Source organism: Vespula pensylvanica, chromosome 4 (genome assembly GCF_014466175.1).
Source record: "Vespula pensylvanica isolate Volc-1 chromosome 4, ASM1446617v1, whole genome shotgun sequence".
Classification (NCBI taxonomy): Eukaryota; Metazoa; Arthropoda; class Insecta; order Hymenoptera; family Vespidae; genus Vespula; species Vespula pensylvanica.
This window is the reverse complement of record NC_057688.1, coordinates 3845251-3865876: the sequence shown is the minus strand read 5'-3', so window position 1 is coordinate 3865876 and position 20626 is coordinate 3845251. Positions and strand designations below refer to the sequence as shown.

The following is a 20626-nucleotide window of genomic DNA, read 5'->3' as shown; positions in this document are numbered from 1 at the left end:
CCGTAGACATCCGGTATATAATTAAAGTATTATTTATTTTTTTTTTCATTTCAAAGAACAACTATGCTCTAGAAACATCGCCTAGTACAATATTCCGCTCGACTCGGCATCGGTATTTTATCGAGAAATTATCCTTGACTCTTATCGATTTATTTTCTAGCTTTGAAACAACCTCCTTAGCCTCCTATAAAGAACGAGCATAATAGCCCGTGATTCTTCAGAAAGAGCATCCTTTTGCTAAGAGACCTTTTATTAAAGGCGTGGTCGAGGCTAAACGATCCTCGTATTCGTCGTTAGTTCGAAGAGTGCGAATTGACATAATAGCAGCGGCATGCCGAAAGCTAAGCCGAACAGTGGTAGCAGTAGTAGCAGTAACAGCAGGAGTGCGAGAGCTTCAAGCTCTCGCCGCACCACGATTCTGCGGGTAGAAATTGCTTTTCCTCTATAAGGCGCCATTATCACGCACCATCTTGTTCAAATGGCTCCGTAAAATGCCAAACCGGGAACTCGGTATTGCTGTGTCCAGTGCTGCGGTCAGCGTTGACCGTGGCAAAAACTACCCCCATCCTCTGCCCACTCTTTCTCTTTCTCTCTTTCTCTCTCTCTCTCTTTATCTTCCCTTCTCTCTTTCTTTCTGTCTTCCTCTCCCCTTTAGATTCCTCTCTCTCTCTCTCTCTTTTTCTCTCTCTTTACGCCGGTAGAAACACGATTGTGCGGCGAAATTGCGGTTGCTCTTTTTCCCGGAGACCTCTTTACATCGTCTCCGCTCACTTTTTTCTCTCACTCTCCTTTCAGTGCGGCGCAGAAGCACTTTTTTCGAAGGGCGTTGGAGTATATGGCGGACGTCGTCTCGGGAAAAGAGGGCGCCAGTTGGCGGTGAGAGAAGAAAAAAGAGAGAGGAAAAGAGGAAGAGAGAAAGAGATAGAAGGCGCGAGTACATCGGCCACCGACGTAATATCGGCAAACGACGCTACATGCCGGCCAAATATAACGGTATAACTTTGCCAAATGATACCATTCCTTTAATTCTTTGGAACGACTTGTCCGGACGTTTCCCCGACGATATATTAATAACATCATGTTCGCTCGCCGTTACCTTATTAGACTTCCTTTCGAATTATCTTTAGGGAATAAAATGTAGTCATTGTTGTTTTGCTCGATCATTGTAAAAATCCGATTAGTGTTTTGTCTTATCTCGTGAATAATTATAACTAGTGTATTTATTTGAAAACGAGAAAAAGATTTGGCAAGAGAGTGTACAGTTTTCTTCATTGCTTAACGAATTCATTTCTTTTTCTATTTTCACAGGCCGCTAACAAGTATTCTCGTTTTCATCGAGATATATCGACGTTAGTTTATTGGAGGATTTATTTAAGCGCATAGCGATATACCACCGAGAGAACGCCATTCAGATAAAATCACTCGATATTGCTTCCTTACGTTGGAATTTCTTTGACTTTCGAATTGGATCGAGTTAGATAAGCAGAAAGCGGCTGATCGATGCCAGCGGAATAAAGCGAATACAGGACTGGTTCCACGAAACTGATCGCCACTCATCAAGGAAATGATCCTCGAGCCAAAGCTCTTGGCTTTTCTCCATAATGGACAGATGTCCTGTCATGTTGCCCGGCTTTTTATTGAGAAAACGGGAAAAGACTATTCTCGAAATGTTATATTCACCCAAATGTTTCTTGGAAACTATCTTATTATTATTGCTTTTTAAGTCAAGGATCATTATTTACGACATGCTCGTCCATTTACGTGTAATATATTTTTTTTATTATGTTTCCAAGCAACCATAGTCGGTAAGATAGTTTTAAATTCGACATTTTGAAAATCCACGGTAGGTTAAAAGAACGGAAACTCGTACTTCCTCCGCGATAACACGGAATGATGACTTTGGATCGTGCCGATCGCAACGTTGCAAAAATATCTCCAGGGCATGATTTCGCGTGATGCCGTGTCGTTCACATATCAACGGCCTTTATCGATCACGCTTATCGCTATGATTCCCGAGAGTCGAAAGTTTTTCGATTTTCTACCGTTGCCGGCCGTAAAAGACATCACTTTCACCTTCGACTTCTTCTTTTTTTCTTTTCGTGTAAAACGATCCGACTTTTTCTAGAAAATAAGTTTGATCGTGAAGGGCGATTTTATAGGTCTATGAGTTTAAATGTTCGTAAGGGTTTAGGAAGCGGGAAGCGTCACTATTTATTTGAAATATGAAGGGACCAGAAGCGACAACGTTTATTTGCCTTACGACCGAAAGAAATCCCAAAAGCATTGGATCGACTGTTGGGTTAACAGCTTCTCTATCTTTTTCTCTCTCTCGTCTTTTTAAAGCTAGAATATCTGCTCGGAGCTCAAGCATATGATGGTAGTCGGCATAAACGACAGCGACAATCTTAGCCTAAGAATAGTCTACGTATGTGCGAAGTGGACCGATAGGCAGGTGTTATACGCTCGGTAAGATGGAAGCGCTTGATGTGAATATTAAGATGTTCATTAGCACGGAGTGCGCTTTCACAGTGTGAGACATGTTAAGTAGTGCTACGTGCGGTCAAAGAAGAGGGTGGGGGAGAAAGAGAGAGAGAAGATGTGGTAGGCGAAGCGAAGCTGAGTGTGAAGACGGAAAGAGACAGAGAGAGCAACAGAGAAGGAGGAAAAGAGAAGGAAGGAGAAGGGGTGAAGAGGTCTCGTAGAGGGAGTAGTACCATTGACGGGTGATGAAGGGTCATCCCCTGCGGCGGTCTTTGTTATATCCATGACGGTCGGCACGACTATTTGCTCGATACAAGGTACCACCAACACTGACACATCACCAACGGCCTTCCAGCGTCGGCATCGTCGAAAGAGAAAAAGGGTGAAAGAGACGAAAATACATAATAATCGGCTCCTGACGGACCTCTCGATAATGTGAACTGAATTTCTCTTGTCCCTTCTTTTCTGTCGCCGAACTCTTCCTCTTCTTTCGCCACACCTTTGTTTCTATACGACTCGCTTCTTTCGTTCTTCTTTATCACTTCCCTTTTGTTTCACTGTGTTTATCTTTACTTTCACGTACACGATTCTCTATCTTTTTCATTTTCACTCGTGTATATCCTTCTCTTTTCCTTTCTTCATCTTCCCTTCTCCATGTCTCCGTCTTTCTCGTGTCCGTTTGACTACGTACCGCCTTGGAGGCATCATTAGCCAGCATTGTGCCCGCAACACGCATACGCACTCGAGGTAAGAGTTACCATGACACCCGCTGCGCCTGTGAGATTTGCGATAGAGTTAATGATGCTGGGACCGCGGCGATTTAACAATAAGCCGCATTATTTACAGTCAGCTCTCGACTCCATTACCACCGGTTGTCCGCCTCACCTGGTCCTCGTTTCTTCTTCCTTTCTCTCTCTCTTGCCTTCTCTTTATTTTTCTCTCTCTCTTTCTAACGCGCTTGCTTGTGCTCCGCCTTTCCTTGCCTTCTGCAAGTTTCTTTCTCTCTCCTTCTTACTCAAATAAATTCTCACGTCTCTCGCAACGGCTTACATCATTTTCTAGCAAATGTTCTAAGGGGTCGCATTAAAGCTTTATAGTCGGTTGTTGATGCGTACAAACTTGTTTATGCGGTGACCCACATACATTATACATGTATGAATATATCTCACATGTGGTTAGATGGCACAGTCGTGAAAATTGTAAGAAAACGAGATATTTCTCTCGTAGACTATGTAAATGGGATAGCTGAATGTCGGTTAATTTAGCGAATTAATACTTTTATGAATATCTCTTAGTTGTTCACGAGTAAGAATATTTTCATTAATGAATGCAAGCAGTATTTCTTTTAGTAAAAGAATCTAAATGATTTCAATTTGCACCGTTAATAAGTTGACGAAGAATCTTTTGAGAAGAAGGGACGAATGCATTTTCCCGTGCATATAAGCAATTGTACGATAATAACATCTGGGATTTCAAGTTCGTGTGAGAGGGGTTTAATTTTGGGTAACGGATAATAGTCACCGTGGGAGGATACTCGTTACACCTTCTGCAAATTCCTGCTCAAAGCAGGTTACTCGACAACACACTGGGGAAATATATGCCAGACATTCAATCAGAACACTGCTTCTAAGGACAACCTATTATCGTTAGTATAAAACTTATGTACGCAATATTTCAACGTTTGCATTTTCATGATATGTTGAAAAAATGAATCTCAACTATCTAAACGTTTGTTTGTAGTTCGATAAACATTTTTCTTTGATATTCAAATTAGCTTATATTTCAAGTTAGCTTATATTTCATCGCGCGCATTTCATCGTTGATTCTAGTATAATATTCTAAGCAAATCAGCCAACTGATTCATTATCATCCAACAACGCTTCCAAGAAACGTTTAGATGTAAATTCTGACTCATACCACGTTTTATCTCCTTTGTCTTCGTAGATTATTCTTCAAGCTTTTCTAACGCTAATAATAACTGTGATCCAGCCACGATGAGTTGTCATATAAAGAGACTAAAAGGTATTTTTGAAGATGTCTTGAGATAGGAAAAAAAGAACAAAAGAAGCGTATTTGTCATGACGAAGGACCATTGCGAAATTAAAATACAACCATTTGCCTGCATCGAATTCAATTTGGTAAATACGTCGTCGGTGCCCTTCTCCATTAATGAATTCCTGATTTATCATCCATTAAGGTGTCAGGGCGTGCTCGGCTTTCGCTGCTCGGTTCGCGCCGTCGGAAATTTATGTGGATAGGTGTGATTAATGCGATGTTCGCGGAAACACACGGACATCTGTGTTAATGGTGACGGATGGCCACCCTAATGGTGTCAGCCAGCGACAGGCGTCCTCATCTAGTTCTTCTCGGTCACCCGCGCGCTGGACTCGCTAGTGCTGGCTACCGTACTAGCTCCGTTCGTCCGTCTCTCTCCCCAATCTATCTGTCTGTCTGTCTGTCTGTCTGTCTGTCTGTCTGTCTGTCTGACTGACTGTCTGCGTCTCTCTCTCTCTCTCTCTCTCTCTCTCTCTCTCTTTCTCTCTTGTTCTCGCTCTCTCGTTAGAATCTGCTTGAGTATGCGTACACCGCAAATCATTTGGTACGATACGACTGATTTCATGCGATTGTGCGTTTCATTGGCCTTGTCTCGATATAATGCAGTTACACTGTCGCCTGGTACGGCACATTTCAAGCTCTCCAGATCGTTTGTTTTACGGATCGAAGAGATCATATACCATAAAAGAACGGTGTTCTTCCTTAACCTCATTTATTCGTTGAGTTTTAATTAATATTTAACGTCAGAGCGTCGTCGTAAAGATCTCTTAGCGATTAGGAACTTGTAAAAAGGAAAAGCAGGGTCGATTTCGTATCGATAAAACGTATAAATAAAGTGGTAGTAGTAGAAGTAGTAGGCATTTAAAGCCGCAAGGGAGCAGTCTTCAATAGCGAAGCATTAAATACTTCGTTTTGCAATAGCAACCGGTTCGATACATACGGAATGATCGCGTACTTACAGAGAGAATCATAGAAGAGTAGGAAAATTAAGAAGAAATGTAAGAAAAAAGAGACAAGCACCGTAGGTAGTAAAACTAGCGCATGATAATTCTTTGAATGAGTATCGCGTAAATTATTATCGTCGCGAGAAGTTTCGTACGCCTTAATAAATCCGTACGCGATTCGATCGAAGATAATTCGCGATGTCTTTTCCCTTTGGCGATTTAACTCCCGCCGATATCTCTCACTTATCGTCGATTCGTAATTAAATTACTAGCCGCATCCTGAACAACTCTCACAAGTATGCGAATGCGTATACGCCACACGTATATTATACATGTATATGTATGTGGGTAGAAATGATATCGCACGCACATCGCTATCGATGACAGATTCCAATCGCGATTCATCCTCCTTTTGCATCTCAGAAACTTACGTAACGCTTTCGCTCGGTCGAAGGGATTGGCTGTATCGACGGTTCGCCGCTGCAAAACGAATTATCATAACTCGTTCGAACAACGTTGCTTATCCGCGGCGATTTAATTTAACGAGCATTCCATGCCGCGCTGCCTCTCGCAAGACGGCCCGTACCACCGGCGTTTATCGAAGATTTGCGAAATTTACGATGCGTGCGTCCGCGTAGGACATTTAATGTAGAAACCCGTAGCAAACGGGTTATCCTTTATCTTTATCTTGGACCAGCTTACGTCAAGGAAAGACAGAGAGAAAGAGAGAGAGAGAGAGAGAGAGAGAGAGAGAGAGAGAGAGAGAAAGTGAGAGACTGAAAGAAAAAGAGAGATAGAGAAAGAGAGAGGCATCTAAATCATACGTCCTTTTAAAAACGGAAACTCTCGCGAACTAACACGAAGGATTATTTTCCAGCGTGAGATAGGCGATTATGAACGAGCTAGGCGAAAAACTATCTCGATTCCAGGGCGGCCATCGAATGTGGGAAGAGAGAAGAAAAGCAACGGAACGCATCGGCTAGGTAGACAGGGAGGCAGGCAGGCAGGCAGGCAGGCAGGCAAGCAAGTAAGCAAGCAAGCAAGCAAGCAAGCAAGCAACCAGCAGACAGGAGGGCAAGCAGGAGGGCAGGCAGGTAGGCAGGCGAGCAGGCAGGCAGGCAGATATTGAGCTCTATATTTCCATAAGCTGATATTTACGCGGCAATATACGCGGCCGTGCCCGCTACTTTATGGGCCTCGTAAATATAGCGGGCCGCCGGGAATTGGCTGGCAAGGCGGCCACGGTCTCTCTCTCTTTCTCTCTGCCCCTTCTCTTTTTCGTTCTCTTTCTCTCTCGTCTCAACCCCCACCTATTCCTTCTTCATCTGTCTCTTTCTCTTTCGCTAGGTGGAGAACGTTCGCGCGTGCTCTTGACTCTCTTCCTCTTTATAACTTCCCTTCATTTCTCTTTCTCTTTTTCTCTCTTTCCCTCTCTCTCTGTTCGGCCTCTGCATGGCGTAGCCTGCCTGTTTTGCCTGCCCTCATCCGGCCCAAAGACATAAATCGCCGCCAATTGTAAATAATACGCGACGTATGCTGATCTCCGTTTCTACGTACCGCTATATATGTATGAGTATATACATATAAATAAATATATATATATATATATATATATGTATGTATGCATGTATGTACGTAACACCTGGTATATAATAGCGTTCTTTCGAATCATCACTCGATGGATATCTTCTTGCAAATTTTGATGATATGGCTAATTTAATATTTAATATTTCATGTTTTGTTTTCCTTTTTATTTTGAAGAGATTAGGATGATTTTTTGATGATTAAATAGATACAAATGCGTTTTAGAATCATGCCACTATAATCTATAAGTCTTCTCAAACTACGTAGATATAGGAGAGAGATTTCCTTACATGTTATAAATGATCTCAACGTATCTTTCTTCTTGGATCTTTCTCGAAACAAATTTAGAATCTTCCTTACAGCACCACAATGTGCGAGTAATTAACTTGTTAAAACGTGTTCGCTCGCTCGCACATAATTTACTCATTTATAGGGGCATCCAAAAGTGACGTTGTTAGAGATCGTACCCCCTTGCACAGATGGCGTAAACATAAAGCTCTGCGTTGCTGTGATGTCAGCCATGAAATTTTTCTAACTTCTATGTAGCGTAGCTGACGAGTGCACTGAGTTATGGTTGTGGGCTGCGGTGGAGTTGAAAGCACTTGGATTTCACGTACTTTAACGGGATATACGCCTCGCTCTCTAGGTACGATCGTATAATACCGGTACATGCGAGTACACACCTTCAGGGGTGATAAATGATGGTGCCTCTGTGTTTCGCCTCGTATGCTGTTGCGGTAAGATGTATTAATTTGGAAATACGCCGAGAAAGAGGGAGAGAAAGAGAGAGGAAGAATGAAAAAATTCACCTTAATGAACTATCAATGCTACGTTTATTTTCTAGCTGTTACATTTTACGCGTAATAATTCAAGAAGAAATACACGTACGTAATGTTATTCAAAAATAAGAAATTTTGCTTTTTTTTGTCTTTTTTTTAAAAAAAGTTTTCTGTTTGGGTTACTAGTAAAATGCAATCCAAACCAAAGCGATACATCTTTTTTAAAGAATTTTTTTTCACTCATTGAATGTTTTCGAGCTACGTAGATATATTTATCTGTAGCAGTGAAGATTTATTTCATATAGAGGCCTCTATTTTCCCAACGCATGATTTCCAAAAATTAAGATTTCATATTTCAAACCTATTATTTCATCCTGTGATGTCCACCAAATTTTGTCTCAATCGGTCATTGATACCTTTCGAAAGTACAACAATTGTTTTAACTGTATTAACCTCTGTATTTCTCTGTATTTATTTGATATAATTCGTATCATTGTATCAAAGCAAGATAGTTATGGAGAATGGGAGAATTAGTGAGGAAGAGTATATATGTAACTCCCTTTTTCCAGTTTGCATGCGTTCCTACGTTGTGGTTGTTATCGAGATCAACGCGAACAAACTACTACATATTGCCGTGTCCAGTTTGTCTGATGATCGAAGATATGATAACTCTCTTTATCATGGCGAGGCGTCTACTGTTATTGCCACCGTAACTTTTGTTCTAAACTCTTATGAGATATTACGTACATACCTAACAGATGTCGGTTTATTGAATATCCAGTAATTTTATTGATGCAGATAAAAATGTTTGATATTAAAAATTTATATCGCATCAGCAGAACAAGCCAATCATTTTAGTAATAAATCGTTTGTATAGTTCGCACGCTTTTTGCAATGTACTAATAATAAATACTCGAGTCAGTCAAAATTTAAGATAGATGTTCGGTTGCTGAAAGAACTAACGAAGCTACACCTTTTCGATAAGTATAGAGCGTTAAATACGTTTCAAACTGCAACGTTATTATCTCCTATCTACTGTATCATCTCATCTTCAATATTCTCAATTTGCTAATCGTTGCAAGAGATTTAAAGAGAGTAAATGAGAGAAAGAGAGAGGAAATAGGGAGGGAAGGAGGTGCGGAAGACGAGAGAGTGGCAAGAGATGAAGCGGGGATACCGCGTTGATCTCATTTTTTAGTCGTTTCACGAGATTTTGTTTCTACTCGAGTTCGGTCGGCAACCGATGATTATCGGGGAAGGGCTTGATAGATGGGAATGCTTCCCATCGACGTTTCTCCGCTCTACGATCTACCACTTTATTTTCTCTCGACCCGATCGTTCATCATCCGCGATCGCTTCCTCGTGCATTTCCTTTCACCGTAGAGAGTTCCCCTTGTGATCGATTCAAATTTCACTCTCATTTACGGAGTTGCTTCTTTCGTGTTTGCATAAAAAAAATCGGAAAGTTAAATGTATCCTAGTTAAATCGTTATCTCATTTAAGAAGTCATTTATATACACGCATAAACATAATGCATCGATAATATATAAATTTTACCTTTTTTACAAGATGAATTATCGAATAAATAGCTATTTGCAAAGAGAACGCTAAAGTTATCTTTGTAGTGACCTTTCCACAAGATCAAAATTTAACTTAAAATTTCGATCTCTCGCTTGCACCTTCTTCTTTCGTTTCTCATCGATAAAAGATGCCAGCCTTCGGCACATCCCGATGTCGTTTATCTTACGATTTCTTGTCTTCTTTCCACTCCATTTACCATTACCATCCAGAACATTAATTTCCCTTTATGGCTGCAAAGAATCGTGTTTATCATTAGTTCTATGCCGTCGAGAAGGAAAAGTAAGTATACGTGCACACACGTTCGCACACGTTCACATATAGATTCCACGTATATCTATGTATTTAGATGCATATGTAGCTATACGTACACGTATAAAGAACGCTCGATCGGAAGAGAAGGTTATGCTTGCGTCTTCATCGTAAAGCGTTCGCCTGGTAGGCGATAATTTTCGGAGCGCGAACGAAACGATCGAAAAAAGTTGTACAGCTGTTGGCAATAACTTTGTAGAATGAGCATCTTCGAACGGCACGGTGGTAACTGTCACGAAGGGAGTCAGTGTAAAAGCTGATATAGAGCGGACGCCTGTCCGTAGTCATTCTCGAAATCTCTCCTTTCTAACTTTTTCTTTGGTGATACGACGTCGATTAAGCGTTTGAGATCTTCTTGAGTGTTAAAATGCCACGTTCCTAAGCGTCAGATATATCCATAGATATCCTTGGGAAGAAATAGTAAAATTTTTAATCTTTTAGTTCTATCTATGACTCGTTGTATAACGGTATAACGAAAGGAGAACGTTGTTTATACTCGAGTTCAAAGAGTTACGAGAGGAAAACGAGTGTGTAATGAAAGCTTTACTTAATAATCGTCCAATTAAAGTAAGATTAAGTTCTCATCGTCATTCGTATTTTGCAACTCAATTTGCCTCATAAATCTCGAATGGTATTTCAACAAAAGACTCGTGTAATTTTCGATCAAAGGAAAACAATCGGATTTGATTGACGTTCTTAAACGATAGATATCCTCGTGTTCATTTATATATCTAAATTTATCATTGCTACCTGTATGCACTTGTGAACACGATAAAAAGACGAATAGCGAATAGTTTTATTTTTAAAATAGCAGAAAAAGTTTCGTTCCTACGTAAATATTATCTCATTATGCGCATTACAATCGGTAATGGGTTTACATTCTCCATTTTACAAAGCCGTATTTCGTAGTTAATAAAATTTATTTTTACGATGGAATATCGTCTAGCATGGGTTGGGGAAAACGTGTAAGCGAGCTAACACGAGCTAAGCGAAGTGCCGTTTCCCGCGGCGTCAGGAATAACCTGGCGGAATGCTTATAGATGAAAGAGATTACAACACATACTGGATAATCCTAGTTCCGCTAGACTTCTACGACCGCAGTGATCATTTGCCACCGATGTCTGCAGGCTAGTTTCGTACAAAACCCCTTGGACGGGCGAGCGAACGCTCGTTAGACACGGTTTCATGCTCGGTCCGTATTCGTATCGGTCGAGATGCCAGCTAATTTCGGGGCCTTGCTTCGCTTCGCACGAGCATTCGACGTAATTGAATATCCTGCGAATTCAAGGCGTTTACGTGAGTTTGATAATCGGGAGAAAAGCTGTCATTGATCCAAATAGAGACGTTTAATCTATGTGGAACTTAAGATTAATGAGATTCGATTAAGACCATTCCGGATAGTTTCTGAACGATTTCTCCGATACGAAACAAAGTTAAGAACAATATATATCGGTTAGATAAGATTTGTTTGTATATTGTCGGACGTTTGATCGCATGATTACAACGATCGGAGAGTGTAAATACGATAGGTTAATGTGTGTACGAACAAAGTCGGGAGAAAGAAAGGAACGTTTTTGTTGTTTCTTGGAATAAACAAAGAAGGTAAACTCTCTAGAGCGTAGGTAAATACGATAGGTTAATGTGTGTACCGAAAAAATCGGGAGGAAGAAAAGAACGTTTCTGTTGTTTCTTGGAATAAACTAAGAAGGTAAACTCTCTGCGGATATCTCATAGCACTTTGGAGTAACATCGAGTGTATTTTCGTGGGCTTCTAACGACGTGTCATGAGATCTACGAGGCTGTTTGTCGGTAAGCACAAAAATAGGCCTCACTCCACACTCACTTCATCACTCAGTCGGCTGAGCTCCCTCCCGAGCAGGACGGATGCTCGACGACTGCTTGGCTGAAAATGCTGGCACGCAACCGTCGGACGTGCCATTAGCCAGGCGTCGCGATGCTCTCGCCAGATTAACCTTAGCCGAGGGTTACATTCGTGCCCACAATTTCATTGTAACTATGCATTTTAAGAATTTTATGGCTGCCACAAAATCGTGCACCAAGAGGAGTCCTGCTACTTTTTCAGATCGGAGGAATATTTCTTGCGAAATGAACGCGTTTCTAAACGAATATTTTCTTCTCGCATACCGGCAGAAATTCGTATTTCCTCTTCTCAATACTTTTTTTTCTCTTTCTTCGATATCCGGATGAGTCCTTGCTATGAGCGAACGCTATTCTCTAAGATCCTGATCGATATCTCTACTCATTTACAAGCGACTCGTGTAACTCACTCTCTTATCGATCTCTCGAAACGGATTACGTGTCGGCAAACGGACAAATTTCGAATCACGGTAGCAGCCGTATTACCAAGTGTAATTTAATCAATTCTTAAGTCTCTTCGCGTTCGATAGAAATACGGATTTTAATTTTCTTGGCGAGATCGAGAGAAGCGAACGAGAAAGAAAGATTCCCTGGGTAGTTTTGTTCCGAGTCATTTACATTATCGTCTACTTCATTAGAATTGGATGGTTTACGAGATGTAGCTTGACTCTTTAAATGCCTTTGTAAAAGCAAAATCAGCACGATTACTCGTACGAAAGTCGAATACCACCGACGCGGAATTTGAAAAACGGCTAAGGGAAAGAGACAGGCGGTGCTGCTTAAGATCTAACGTTAACTATATCCGCCTTGTCAAGTCGTTCCGACTTAGTAAACTCTAGAACGAGTAATGTCCGAGATTTTATACCGACTTGACTTACGACAGAGGCGGCTGTTTATCACGGTGTCAGGAGCGACGGTTACGCCGTTCGGGACGGTGAAACGAATGAGCTGCACGAGTAACACACTGAGAAATGGCCCGCTCTTAGAAGACCTTCTCTTGCGACACTGATTTTAAATTAGAATTTATTAGTTGTCGTACTCGACGTTTCGCCGAACTAGCTGGATTTGCTGAAGGAGCATGCTCGATGTACTAACCCACATTTCTCTTCGATGCACCTCCAACTCCAAACGACGTTATTCTTATCCTTGTAAGTCGATAGCTCTTCGGTAAAATATTCCTACATTCGAGTACTAGATCTGCCTTCCCTGGTCTCAAAGAATCGAGTGTTTCATTGACGTTCGCAATTTGGATCCATCGATTCCTCGGGGAGAGGGATACTCGGTGACAATATGATTCAAATAAGAAGCAGTATTTTATGCAGGATATATTGGAGACAGAATGTAAGTGCAATATTTTCACGGAAGTTAAATTTGTTTTTATTAATTTTTTGTTATATGTTGAATTAAAATTTTATATCTCCACACACGCGTGTAACAAATCCAATTAGTGAAAAAACGGAATAAGCTATCTTATTCATGTATCATTAAATGAAATTGTATAGGATGCATTATTTTCTGGCTCCTTTGTGTCGGCTGAAGAAGAGGGAGACGACTTTGAAATGGCGAGAGCGCTCGTCAAACGCTCGCCAACGATTAAGGTTGCGAAAATTTCAATCACGCCGCGCATTAGGAGTATTCAAATCATTCGGATCACTCGTCCCCGTCTTTTAAGGTATGCATCAATCTATCCGCCTCGTTCAAAGCGTGTTGCGATGAAAAGACCGATGCTTACGAGGATAGGTACTCTGGCATGCCGCCAATAATGGTCGGTACGTTTATTCTGGCCAACTGGTTCCTACCAGTGTGCATCAGGAATGTATTTCGACTGACGACTATCGTGTCTTTCCGCACCGAGTACCCTAATTTGCTGCGCTTCGTCGACGTTTCGTTTTAATTGAAACGAAGAGAACGAGAAAAGAAAAAGAGTATAAAAGTAAAAGAAAAAATTCAAACGTCATTCTCTATAGTATAAGAAATACTACAACTTCGTTTTCTAATTTTAGATAATACGTACTAAAAAAAAAAAAAAAAAACTTAGATTTATGTATCTATATTTTTTTTTTTATCGATGATGGTTTATTAGATATTACGATATGTATGCATATACTTGCGTTTAGCCTAGAGATATAAGAACATTGATTTATCTTTACTCGGAGAATCATACTATCTAATTAATCGTGTTTAGCGAATAGTAACCGATTAATTTCTGAGTAAAATTCCAAATCTACTATTTATCGACACGATTATTAATTTACGATTTGTTACGTCATCTTGAAAAGAAAACGAAGATAATTAATGAATAAATCTATATGTTTAATACATTCTCGAAAAGTAATATCGACTGGTAATAAATTTTTCCGAACAGCTTCTTTCGAAATAAATAGAGAAAGTGCTGGAGCGTATCTTTTTTCATAAAATCACACGACGCCTCATAAACACAACTACTTAAGTCCTTGCTTTACCGGAAATTGTTTTTCTCCCTAGCAGGTACCATTCACCTTTATGAATCGGTGGTAGAACTTTATGAGGGGCGTAAACTTTAGTTCAGACGCGGCGCGTTCTTTGCAAACATCCGGCTTCGAGTTGACGAAGAAAATTACGATTGGGGTTTATCTTTCTGCGAAACTATCCCTATTGGGTCCTTAGAAAAGACGACCGTTTATAAGCGTGATAAACCTGCACCTGACGACGTGAAATTCTTTATAGAGTTCTACACGATGACACTTTGACGATAACGATGATCATGCTCAATCGATTCTTTTTATCTCAAAAGTAATATCTTCGATGGACATATATCTTTTTCTATGAACAACATAACGAACGTCTGTAGCTAGCTTTAACAACGAACATAGCATACAATAAATTACGATAATAAGACAAATATTTAAATGAAACATACTTGGGCTATTTGCCATAATTAATAAGAAGTGGAATAATAGACAGATATTAATAATTTTATATGTTATTGCTACTTAAGAGACAAGGTAAAAGGATAACTTCATCTGCGTTTTAAAAAAATATATACTTTTACACTTCCTATTGATTCTTGAAATTAACACGGTAATGTATTACGTTTCTTGGTTAGAAATCAAGTGTTGTTGATCTTTACTTTGAAGCGGACAGATTGCGTGCATGAATGTATCTTGAAATAACCTTCACTTTGTATATTTACTATATGTTATTCTAACTGAGATAAATGTTTTTAACGTTTAAATAATAAGACATTACGCATATACAATTTTTTTTATCTCGGATTGAGTCAAAGGTTAGTTGTTATACATAACTTTATTATATCTTTGTTTAGATACTTCGATCCATCGTGACATTTTTTATTGCAAAGAAACAAATTTTCGATCAATTAGCGAAACAACCTACATACATATCACTTGTAAAACAGTCATCGATCACTCGATTACCAACGCTTCCTTATAAATAATTATGAGATAAAGCGTTTATCACGATTAAAAGCAAAAGGAAAAAAAAAGAAAAGCATGTCGAAGATAGAATTTATGTTATAAAATCTATTTGCGTAATCGATTTTAAATATGTGATCGAAGTACAGACGTGATGTAAATAATGACTAAGTAGTTAATAACGAAATGTCGTTAATAAATCATTACTGTCGTTCTCGCTCGTGCGTTATCCACGAGTATAGTTTTATCGTATTCAGTTATCTTACAGGCCTTGTCTCGAGTACACACTGAACGTTTCGTAGATGTTTATCGAATCAACGACGTGTTAACTTATTATAACGTGTCGGTAACCTCTGTTGAGTTTCATACTTAAATAAAAAAAGCGTCAAAAAAGAAGTTTTTGCGATTTACTCCATAACGAATCGGAGAAATGTTTTTTTATTTTCCACTCGTTAGGCGCTTGTTAGATTCGGTATTGTTACGAACGAGTAGATCGATTATCGTAGTTATATGGGTTGCATTAGGGTTTGAATATCTGTATAATGTTTTTAATGATTGTCTGTTATCTATGGCCTTGCTTTGTTGAGTATCGAAACCTGTCCGTTTTAAGTAATTTTGGTAAAGTGGCTGACTACAATATACAATTTACGCTATACACTTATTGTTACCGTTGAAACCGTACAATTAATTGTTCGTATCAATGCTACTTATCTATAAAGGAGGTCTGTTTAATGAGTAGCAAGTCATCATCTACCAAATTTTTACGGATTTTAAGATTTTGAAAATGGTAGATATTATCTTAAATCAATGGACACAGATTGACCAATTCTTATCATAATATAACAATGGACTAATAATTTATTTAATTTCCACTTTAATAACAATAATCCACTTTCCATCGTAGTGTTTATTCATAATGTTTCGTAAGACCTCTTTGTGTTGGATTAGTTCTCACAAATACCTTAAAGAATTGAATACTTTGATATAATAATAATAAAAATATAAATGAAGAAATAATTACAATAATAATAACGATGATAATAATAACAATTAATATGATAACGAAGTATGTAAGGATAGTGAGAGGTGAAGTGGAACGTAATAATATACTTGTATATCTTGACTTAAATTTATATTTATATTTAACGTTAGTCAACGTATAACGATGTCTTGAGATCTTTCTGTTATCGTTTTTTTGAATCTTACGATACGATAAACGAAGGAAGAAGTTATAGGTATTATGTAATAGAAAATAAATACGAGGCTTAAATACGCAATATTTTTATTTTGTTAGCGACGTTTCACGTGAATTCTCTCATCTGTTTTTCACGAATTATTCGATCTTACGTATCTTAACGGTAATATTCTAGGCAATATCGCGGTTGCTATAATCATACTGTAATAGCTGTCACCGCAAGAATATACACTTCTTTATCGCGTCCGCATCCGGTAATAAACAAGTATTCATAGTAAAAGTCCGTTGTTCAAATTTATTAGGGCAGGCAACGATATAAATTATCCTCGGGCGAATGGCATAATACATCTGGGGTTGGAGTAACTCTTCTTCGGCTTACAATACGAATAATAACTTTAACAGACCCATTCGTCTTTCGTCTTTTACTCGAAGCGGGTTGTGTTTCATCGCTGGTAGATTTTTTATCATTCGACCGAATAGCGAGAATGATACGCAAGAAGGAAAGAGAGAGATAGATAGAGAGAGAGAGAGAGAGAGAGAGAGAGAGAGAGAGAGAGATTCTTGCCAAAGCGACGACTGAGATTACTCATATTTTACGCGACTCGTCAAATAAATTCAAGCGCAGGTCTACGTGAGAATTTCAAGTATCTATGTATTTCTGAACACGAAAATACACGATCGAGTATCCTCACGAATGAGGGTGGAAAAAACGTCGATAGAAATGACACTTCGATTCGCATCGTCGGTATTAACGACGTCTCTGTGGCTCGTCAAACGTTTTACTATCGTCTAACTTTTCTTTTACAAGCCGCGTAATCACCCGCATAGTCGTTCAATAGAAAATGCGAACATATCCATAAAGGAGGACTTAACTGTTAGATGCCTCAGAGGATTCCCATTAAAACTCTTGATAGAAAGAAAAAAGAAAAAAGTGAAGAGAGGGAGAGAAAGAGAGAGAGACAAAGAGAGATAGATAGATAGGTAGACAGAGAGAGAGAGAGAGAGAGAGAGAGAGAGAGAGAGAGAGAGAGAGAGAGAGAGAGAGAGAGAGAGAGGAAACGAAAGAAGAAATAAAACAGAGGCAGAGTGAAAGGTGTTGGAATAAACAGCAGAGGTACGTCAGTCCACTGTAGATTTAACGAACAACGTGATAGCATCGTTCCGTAATGCACTTTGATTGGTGCAATTAATTATTATATCTTTCTCTTGCCTCTTCTTCGGAAGTAGGTGAAATGAAGTATCGAAGTCAAGCAAGAATACCGAGTTCTCATTTGCATCTTCTTGCACTATGGCTTATGTCTGTATTTAAATACTCATCGTTGTAGTATTCTCGACAGACTTACTTGATTTAATAATATCTACCTTACCACCTAATTATTGTCTTACGGCTCTATGCTCTCAGTAACGATAGCCCTGGCTTTTCTCTCTATCTCTGATCGCCTCGAGAATGAAAGAAAGAAAGAAAGAAAAAAGAAGAAGGAGAGAGAGACAGCAGACAACGTAAATTACGATTATTTTAATAGAGCGAATATTCCCTTAATTACAGAGTATGCTCGTTAACGTGATACGGGCGTGATGTATCGCCCGTTATATCTTCCCTTAGGCCAACATAAAATAGACAGAATATAGTGTACATTCTGTTTCTTTCCACGCTACGTGAAACGGAATCGTATGTTTCATTGTTGTTATTTTTTTAAATGTACGCTATGACGTACTACTTACACATGTGAAGTTATTCTTTCACTAGGTTAACTAAGGAAAGACATCGAGTGTTTACAAATCGAAGAGACGATTACGTTTTACGAAGATTTACGTGAGCTACGTGATAATCGATAAAAAATCAATACCAAGGGTATCTTTTTAATTAATATGAAAGTACGGCACGATTTTGTACGGAAGTATGATATATTTTGGTTCTATTATAAAGATTTCCTATCTAAGAATTAATTGTTAGATTCAAACCAATCGACGAGTTGACGCAAAGTCGTTGTGTGGTCTCTTTCTTTCTCTCTTTCTCTCTTTTTTTATGTCGTACTCTTGAGTTCCATTTAATAACGGAAGGAGGTACTAAATTTCGATCGTGAAAGTCGCACCGCCGCGATACGAGTTGTATTATAATTTTAATTAAATTCTTCGTGAGCTTGGATCGGGTTAAGTCGTGAAACGAAACAAGTTCCATGGTTAGACCATACACCGGCGTATGGTGCTTTTGAATGGTGCGTCCACATCGTATCGCGACAGTCGGAGATTGTATTAGAAGGCTGTCGATTGGTCAACGCCGCAGGTGAGTATTTATGTAGAATCAGAAGTACCTGTATCACGATCATTAATAAATAACAGCATTATGCAAATGGGTAATTTGTCTCCTATAGAGATGCTCGAGAGAAAGAGAAAGACGAAGGGAAAAGAGCGATAGACTTATAGTAAGTATACCCTCTTGCGTACGTGCACGTGTATGTGAAAGAAGAAAGAGAGAGAGAGAGAGAGAGAGAGAGAGAGAGAGAGAGAGAGAGGAGAGAGAAGGGAAGGAGACTGGGAGGTCATTTTAAATATAAAATGAAAGTACAAACGTAATGCACGGTCATTTATTTCGTTGGACTGTCAGGTTGCGGTAAAGCAGTGGCGCGCATTTATAATGAGAAGATTAATGATGCGTTACGATGTGTCGGTATGGGGTACAACAAGCGTATATGAGTACAATGATGACCGGCCATTAATTTATTGCTGTACATGACAGGATGGCACCGGTGCTTTCGCGTCAACGTGTTCCCTGCACGGTACGTTCGACCGCTCGTTTGCTCGTTCGCTCTCGTCTTTTTCTCTTTGTGAATATTGTTGTTGCTCCAAGTTGTATCTACTCGTTCCTACAAGCTTTATCGCGCAGGTAAATGGAGGTATAAAGTCTCCCGCTGCACGCTTTATGTTCTTATCATCGTACCAGAAGCCGTGGATGTTCCTTAACAAATCTCTTCGACGAAGAACTCGTCTCAAGAAAGATTCGTGTCGTTGATATTTTTTTAACCGATCTATCGATTTATCTCTGCTTTCATTGCATGTGGAGATGATAAAATTGTATAATTTGAATGATGAAAGCAGTGATAAAATGAATCAGTCGGTTACAACGTTTCGTTGAGAATATTATCGACGTTTTGCGTTCCAAATTTTACAACATATTTTCAATATTTCAAAGGATAGTTTTTTAATTAATATTATAATATAAATGGTCGTCGGCAATTTTTCTTTGTTAAAATTTTTTTAGATAAATTTGACAAGTAAAAAAATAGCTGCAGATAAAAGAGAAAATCTCTCGAAGTGACATTTTGTTTATTTCGTTAGGTACGCGCTTTTGGTCTCTTCAACGGAATTGATCGAAACAACGCAGACTCGTATTTACCGTTGTTTGCAACGCTCCGAAAGTATAAGTGACAGGAATCGATGGTCTGTCAATACTATTCGACGTATGACCTGACCGTATACGTCGGCCATTGTGCATACAAGGTTTTAGCATACTTCCATTCTCAGATGGCCTTATTGATGTCGTCTTTGATTTGTTATATATAAAATTTCACTTATACGACGAGATTTCAAGTAAGAATATAATCTTGTTATTTCATTTTTAATATCACTAACGACTTTTTCATTTTCCAGAGAAGTAGTGAAAAAATAAAAATTAACTAATAACATGAACAGGAAACAATTGACATAATAATTTCACTAAGTTCTTTACACAGGCATTCAGTTTAGTGCCATCAAATTGATTAAAAATTCAAAAAAGTAGATTACACAAAGGTGCAGGTGACTCTTTAGAGACAGGTGTATGACATCGCAGAAAATATTTGAAGAAGGTAGGAAAAATACACGACCATAATATCTGTCTTTATGCGAATCAGAAAAGTAATAATCAAGATTAAAAGCAAATTAATTTAACAGTATTGATATAGATTGTAAGGAAACATTAATTAATATAAGCGAGTAATTCTTTCGATAAATCGAACATGATATTTTCGACGTAAAACGCTTGAGATCTTATCTTTTTTTAAGTATTAAAAAGAAAACAAAATAATCGGATAAACGAAATTCACGGTCAAAATGAAGATCATGAAGCGATGGAAAGATATAACTTCCAACGACTAATATTTTCATTAATTTTGTAGCAAATTCGCAAAAAACAATATTTATGTATTTTCGTGGGCGATCGTGTTGTCAAATGCGCGCCATCGATCCTGAAACTTTCGATTTGAAAGACTTGAGGACGCAGCGTTCATAGATTAATTAAAGCGGAGATAGAAGCAGACTATTCAAATAAATATATTTAATTTTCGTACTAAGGTCGTTTCTAAGGAAAAATGTAAGCAACAACATTAAATATTTATCAAATAAGTAAATAATTTTGAAAGAATTAGTAAT

The 20626-nt window shown here is 38.8% G+C and overlaps 1 protein-coding gene and 1 long non-coding RNA gene across 20 annotated transcripts in view; one reads left to right on the top strand and one right to left on the bottom strand.

Moving 5' to 3' along the window:
• LOC122628378 overlaps positions 1-20626 on the top strand; it is a 53931-nt gene that overhangs the window by 12880 nt on the left and 20425 nt on the right. For 7 of the 17 annotated variants that reach the window (XR_006327016.1, XR_006327017.1, XR_006327012.1 and 4 more), the window contains one exon: positions 796-7056. The exons of 3 other annotated variants lie outside the window; for them this stretch is intronic. The gene's annotated coding sequence lies outside the window, so the exon portion shown is untranslated. Of the gene's footprint in view, positions 1-795; positions 7057-16771; positions 18504-18591; positions 18643-19555; positions 19808-19867; positions 20065-20373; positions 20568-20626 lie in introns of those variants that run through there. 7 more of the 17 variants (XR_006327026.1, XR_006327022.1, XR_006327028.1 and 4 more) reach the window with 5 other exon arrangements.
• Positions 8859-11847, bottom strand: LOC122628380. 3 transcript variants are annotated; one of them, XR_006327031.1, is made up of 4 exons: positions 11383-11847; positions 10797-11008; positions 9793-10139; positions 8859-9654 (listed from the first exon to the last, which is right to left on the bottom strand). It is a non-coding gene; the product is annotated as an uncharacterized LOC122628380 (long non-coding RNA). The 3 variants fall into 3 exon arrangements; XR_006327032.1 differs by having other exon boundaries at positions 11577-11847; XR_006327030.1 differs by having other exon boundaries at positions 10797-11847.